Consider the following 6,848-nt stretch of genomic DNA (forward strand, 5'->3'; position numbering starts at 1 on the left):
GGGAAGACTAATATATTGTTAAGTTGTATTTTTTTATAAAACAGTATTTCTCTACATGTGTTAGAAACAAAAATGCAAGACAAATACAAAAATAATGTTTTCAAAAATAACCATTTTTAATAGTTCAGCTCTCAACACCCTAATATTCAACATGAAAATGAGATAAGTATGTAATGGAGTTCTACACAAAATAAAAAATAAATGTTTGTTATCATAACATTTTTCTCAAGTATGAGAAATAATGTTGAGTGTAAAAAGCACTAAAACGCACATGCTTAATCTTAACATACAGAAAAAGATATAAAAATTTTATTTAAGACATCATTTTATAATTTCTATCCCATTGACTTTATGGGCCAGCATGTGGTCTACCCTGGAGAATGACCCATGTGCACTGGAGAAGAATGTGTATCCAATTTTCTGGGGATGGAGTGTCCTATATATACCTACGAGTCCACTTCTTTCCATTTATGTTTCAGAGCTAGTATATTTTTGTTGGGTTTCAGTCTGGTTGACCTATCAAGGGGTGACAGGGCAGTGTTGAGGTCTCCCACTATTATCGTGTTGCTATTGATGTCTTCTTTCAGGTTTGTCAACAATTATATTAAATATTTTGCTGGCCCCTCATTGGGTGCCTATATGTTTATGAGTGTGATTTCTTCCTGATCTACATGTCCCTTCATTAATACAAAATGTCTATCTTTGTCCCGTATAACTTTTCTGAGTATAAACTTTGTGTCAATTGATATTAATATGGCCACTCCAGCTTTTTTAAGGGTATAGTTTGCATGGATGATTTTTTTCCAACCTTTGATTTTGAGTCTATGTTTGTTCTGACTATTCAGGTGTGTTTCTTGAAGGCAGCAGGATGTTGAATTAAGCTTTTAGATACATTTTACACAGGTGCATTTAGTCCATTGACGTTGATAATTGATAATTATCATGGGATTTAGTGTCATCATTGTGTAGAAATTTGAGGTGTCTGTTGGTCATTCTTGTCTTAAAATAGACCTTTCAGTTTTTCTTTTAAGTCTAGTTTTGAGTCTGTAAAGTTTCTGAGCTGTTGTTTATCCGTGAAGCCATGTATACATCCTTTAAACCTGAAAGTGAGTCTGGCTGGGTGTAGCATTCATTACTTTGAGTTTTCCCACTATATCCCACCACTGCCTTCTGGTCTTATGGGTTTCTTGTGACAAGTAAGCTGTAAATCTTAAGGATGCTCCTTTGAATATAATTTCCCTTTTTGATATTGCTGCTTTCAGCATTGTATCCTTATCTGTATGATTTGTCATTGTGACTAGGATGTGTCTTAGGTGTTTTTCCTTTGATCTCTTTTAGCAGGTACTCTTCAGGCATGCAAAATTTGGTTGCTTGCTGTCTTTAGTTCTGGGAGTTTCTCTGCAATGATGTCCTTGACTGTTGATTCTTCCTGGGGATTATATTCTGGGTCTATGGGAAGCCAATGATTCTTATGTTGTTTCTGTTGAGTTTATTAAAGACTTCTATTTTTATATGTTTATATTCTTTAAGTAATTTTTTCATCGTCTGATCATTTGCTTTAAGGCTCTTTTCCAGTCTTTTCTGTTATCCAAAGAGGTTGAAGCAGAGTTAAACAGATGGAACTATATTAAGCTGAGAAGCTTCTGCACCTCAAAGGAAATAATGCCTAGGTTCCAAAAGACACCCACAGAATGGTAGAGGCTATTCACCCTATACACATCAGATAAGGGGCTAATATCAAAAATGAACAAGATACTGACATAACTTAACAAGAAAAGTGCTCACTTCAGCTGCACACATAATAAAATTAGAACAATACAGAGAAGATTAGCATTGCCCCTGGGCAAGGATCACATGCAAATTCATCAAGCATTTCAAAATTAAAAAATAAACTTAACAAGAAAAAAATCATCAAAACCCATCAAAAATGGGGAGAAAAAATAAACACATAATTTCTCAAAGAAGAAAGAAAAAAAAATAGTAAGAATGGGAGACCGCCTGGGAATACCGGGTGCTGTAGGCTAAAAAAAAAAAAAAAAAAAAAAAAGAGGGCCCGGAGATATAGCACAGCGGCGTTTGCCTTGCAAGCAGCAGATCCAGGATCAAAGGTGGTTGGTTCAAATCCCGGTGTCCCATATGGTCCCCCGTGCCTGCCAGGAGGTATTTCTGAGCAGACAGCCAGGAGTAACCCCCAAGCACTGCCGGGTGTGGCCCAAAAACCAAAAAAAAAAAAAAAAAGAAAAGAGAGAAAGAAAAAAACACCCTCTGTATTTTTATGTCTACTATTTTCAATTCAATTTTCTCTAAATTCTCTTTAATCTTATTAAATTTTATATTTTTGCCTATTTCAAAAACTAAAATATATAACACAGATTTTTAAAAAATTTTATTTATGAAAGAGAAGACACGATAATTACCACAATAAGATCCAAATACAAAATACAATTTATGCAACATATTTTAGATATCAGAGTTGCAAACTCTGATCATGAGAATAGACAGTATATTGTATGTAGTAAATTATTTGAATTTCTTTATATAGGTTAAAATCATATAGAAATTATCACAAAAATTATTTTATTGATTTAGTTTATAATAACCCTATTATCCATTCCTTTATATGTCGGTTTAAGTAATATGAAATAAATTTTTTGTTGCCTGCCGAAGTAGCAGGCTGGGTGGTAGGATGGTACCTGGGGATATTGGAGGAGAGGTGACATTGATTTTGGAACAATTACTGAAACATTTTATGCCTGAAATAATTCTATTATTGACAGCTTTGAAAAACACCATATATTAACCAAAAATAAATTATATATGCCCCATTAAAATTATGATTCTCAAATTCCTATTTATGTCTATAATTATCTAGAAATGTCCTATAAAATACTTTTATCCTAACTTTTTATATGATATTTAATTATTTAAAATAAATTTTGGTATTAATGAAATAATAATAAATTAGAAATTAGCTAGTTCTGGATCCAAATTTAAGAGTAATGTCTGATATCTTTGTGATAAAAGAAAAAGTTATTTTAGCAGATTCCACAGACGATATGGTGGCCTGAAAGTGTTTAGTAGGCTGTAAGGCAATAAATTCCACAATATATAGGTCATGACTGTAGCATAACCATTTTTCATAGTAGGGACTCTATGGACTCTAGCAGAGCAATATATTATTACAGGAAATGGAAATAGTCCTGGATACCATTGGGAGAGGTGGACTTTCTGATTTTTTTGAAGAAGGTAGACTTCTGTGAAGGGGGGAGTACTAGTGATTTTATAAAGGTAGTAAGCCAAATTAACTTGAGAATCTCTTTTTTAGATCCAACAAAAAAGTAGTTACATATTAGAAATAATTTTCAGTTCCCATGAGCATGGATGTTCAGACATTTTGGTACTCAAAACAGTTTATAATAAGTACACGATAATGCTACCAAAGTTGAAACTAGATATATATGAAGGGAAATGGGGAAGGGAGATTTTGATGATAGAAGTAACTGATTCATATTAGGAAGGAAAATAATACTGACTCTCTAATTAGGATTAAGAAGAACACTAGAGAAGCCCAGATGTTACCTGCTTGTAATATTTCTACCTTTGGACTCTAAAAGCAGAACTATCAAGAGCTCCAGCACCTCATTAGGCAAAGAACTAAATCCAGTTGAATTGCTGCACCAGAGTAAATACAGTTGCATTTAATCATATCTCCATATAGATTTAAATTTTTGTAATGTGGTTTATTTATAACAAGTGATATGTTTACAAAATCCTAAGCAGCCTTAACCACAGGAAAAAGGAATTTGGTATGCAAAGATAAAGAAAACTATAAACCCAGATTCAGTCATTTGAAAAAAAGAAACAGATTACATAGCTCCTTAAGCCAAGTTACTGTATTGAGAAACTACTTCCAAATTCTAACATAATAGAGCTTGGAGAGCACAACTCATAGATTTCTCCCACTCTTTATCCGAGACTCCTTTTCTTTAAGGCTTAAAATAGCTATTGGAATCATAAAGGAAATATGTTAATATGAGCCAGAATAACTTTTCTCTTTTCAGGTTAAGGAACATATATAGCAAAAGGCTATTTACACACTTATTGCCTATTTCTCTGGTTTATAAATTGATTTATATAGTAAAGAATTACTTAAAATAAACCAAGAGGTACTAATACAAAAAATTTTGCCCTAAGGAGTATACTTATATCAAATACTAGGTAATCCAGCACTGTTATATACTGGAGTTTAGCTTTCCTAGACTATGTTCCATTTTATGTTATGAGCTTTATGAGCTAGTAAGCCAGCCACAGTTTAAGAAATATGAGAGTAGTTTCCTTAACAGACTTTGGAAATGGACTTCCAGGCCATCATATCACATACAATGATAGTGTTCACAGAGGTAAGATAAGATCGTCCATTATAAAATTAACAAATTGGGCTGGATGGGGTTAGCAATGGCGCAGCAGTAGGGCATTTGCCTTGTACGTGGCTGACCTATAATAGACCTCAGTTGAATCTGCGGCATCTCATATGCCCCAAGGAGAGATTTCTGAGAGCATAGCAAAGAGTAACCCCTGAGCATCACCGGGTGTGGACCAAAATTAAAAAATAAAAAAAATAGGCTGGAGCAATAGCACTAAGGGTAGAGAAATTGCTTTGGAAACCTCCAAATCAACAGTATGCCATATGATCCCCTGAGCATTCCAGGAGTAATTTGTGAACAAAAAGCTAGGAATAACCCCTGGGCACCACCAGATTGGCACACAAAAAAAATTAATCAAGAAAGCAAGTTACAATTTTTATTAGCAGTAATACCTAGTATGAACATTTTAGGCCAATGAATGGTTCCCAAACTTATTTGCCTATCACACCTTATGATCATATTTATAGTATTTACCTGCATATTGTATGGTAGCTATAGTACTAGAATCTCTAGAAGTCATATTTAATGCTGTTTACAAAGAAGTTTGTAGGCATAAAGATAGAACCAGGAGCCCCTAATGGTAAGTTCATTAGTCTTGCAACCTCATATTTATTTAGTACACTGATTGAAAAAATATTATAAATTGCTTTACTAATTAGTTTCTAAGAGATTGGCAATCTACTAAAGGGTGTATTGACACCATAATGACAACATAAGAGAATATGAGGGCTTTAGTGGTCTGGCTCTATAGCAGGTTTAGATTTGGTTCATCCCATATTATTTTGAAAAGACTATACAACCTTACTCTTCAACCACAGGCACAAAAATATTGGTTATAGCATAAGAATATCTGAAAATATACATTCTTTTCGTAATAAACATTCCAGAGTTATATGGGATATTCAGGAACACCAAAGAGATACATAAATTCCAAATAATAAATATATTGAATTATGTCAATAGTACTATTTTTATTTAAATTTTTGGATTTCTTATAGCACACCTCTTGTTCTCATCTTTAATTCTGGCTCTATACTTAAAGGCAATTCCAAATGGGACTTTTGGTACCATGTAGGGTTCTGGAGATCAAGCACAGGTTTGACATGCAAAGCAGCTCCCTTGCAGATGTGTTATAGCTCCAGCCCAATATTAATATAGTTTTAGAAATAAAGGTGCCAGAGCAATAGCATCATGGGCAGGGCACTTCCCTTGCACGTGGCTAACCCAGGTTCAATTTTCGGCATTCCATATGGTCCCCCATGCCTGTCAGGAGTGATTTCTGAGTGTAGAGCCAGAAGTAACCCCTGAGCACTGCCTGGTGTGTCTAAACAAATAAAAACAAAAAAAGAAGAAATAAAAAAACGTGACCTCTGTCTTAAGTTAAGGTGTTATGGTTGTGGCAACTAAGATGAATTCATTAAATTTAATGGAAAATATCCATAGCAACTATAGGGAGAAACAAAAGAAAATATAAAAAAAAACCAGATATGTTTGAGGGTTAAATGATATTGGAAATAAACAACCTAGTTTAGGTATTCAGAAAAATTGTAAAAGACTAATTCTAGGTTCCTATCTTGTGATTAACAGAATTGTTAGCAAAATTATTAAGAGTTATTGTATAGTAGGGTACATGTCCTGCAAAATACTGACCCAGGTTCAATTCCTGAAACTGAGATAGTTCTCCAATATCAGCAGTGATGTAACTGAGCATTGCCAGCTACAGATCCAAAATTAAACAAACAAAATTTCAAACTATATTGTTTGGTCAAGCTGTAATAAGAGATATTAATGCATGTTTATTCTTCCATTTAGACAAAAATCATCTTTGTGATTCTTATTCTTCTTCTGCTTATCTCTGGTATATAAATTAAGAAAGGGTGCACATACTTTTTGATTGGAAAAATGGGGGTGGCACTCAGGCTTCATGTTGTTATGTAAATCATGAATTGGTTTCCCTAACTAAAGCAGTTTCCTACATTGGGCAGGGGTATGCAAGTACAATCCAGGGAGGGAGCAATACTGTACAGGAATGGGGACTTCCTATATGTAAAGAATGTAGCTTTTTAGAAAGGAAAGGGGAAAAGAACAGAAAGAAAAAAAATGAAAAGAAATGAAATCTGAAAATAAATGAGACTTAAGTAAATAAGGAAAAGAGAAAGGAAAGGAATGAAAAAGGAAGAAGAGGGGAAGGAAGGGAAAAAAGGGAAGAAAAGGGTAAAAAGGGAAGAGGAAAAATACGTATGTGGATTAGTTTAATGTAAAGGATGATTTTTTAAAGTCAAACACCAATTTACACTATATTTTCTCCTTTAATCTTATAAAATATAAAGTCATAAATATAATGCCCAATTAAACCTAAGATTCCTAAAAATTGTAAATCAGAAACAAGTATTAAACCACACTATAATTAAAAATCTTAATTTG

At 33.5% G+C, this 6,848-nt stretch overlaps 1 non-coding gene across 1 annotated transcript; it reads left to right on the forward strand.

The window, feature by feature from the left end:
• Positions 1-1,777: 1,777 nt before the first annotated feature.
• Positions 1,778-1,884, forward strand: LOC126007521 (U6 spliceosomal RNA). The gene has a single exon (XR_007495077.1). It is a non-coding gene; the product is annotated as a U6 spliceosomal RNA (small nuclear RNA).
• Positions 1,885-6,848: the final 4,964 nt, after the last annotated feature.

This window comes from Suncus etruscus, chromosome 4 (assembly GCF_024139225.1).
Source record: "Suncus etruscus isolate mSunEtr1 chromosome 4, mSunEtr1.pri.cur, whole genome shotgun sequence".
Taxonomy (NCBI): Eukaryota; Metazoa; Chordata; class Mammalia; order Eulipotyphla; family Soricidae; genus Suncus; species Suncus etruscus.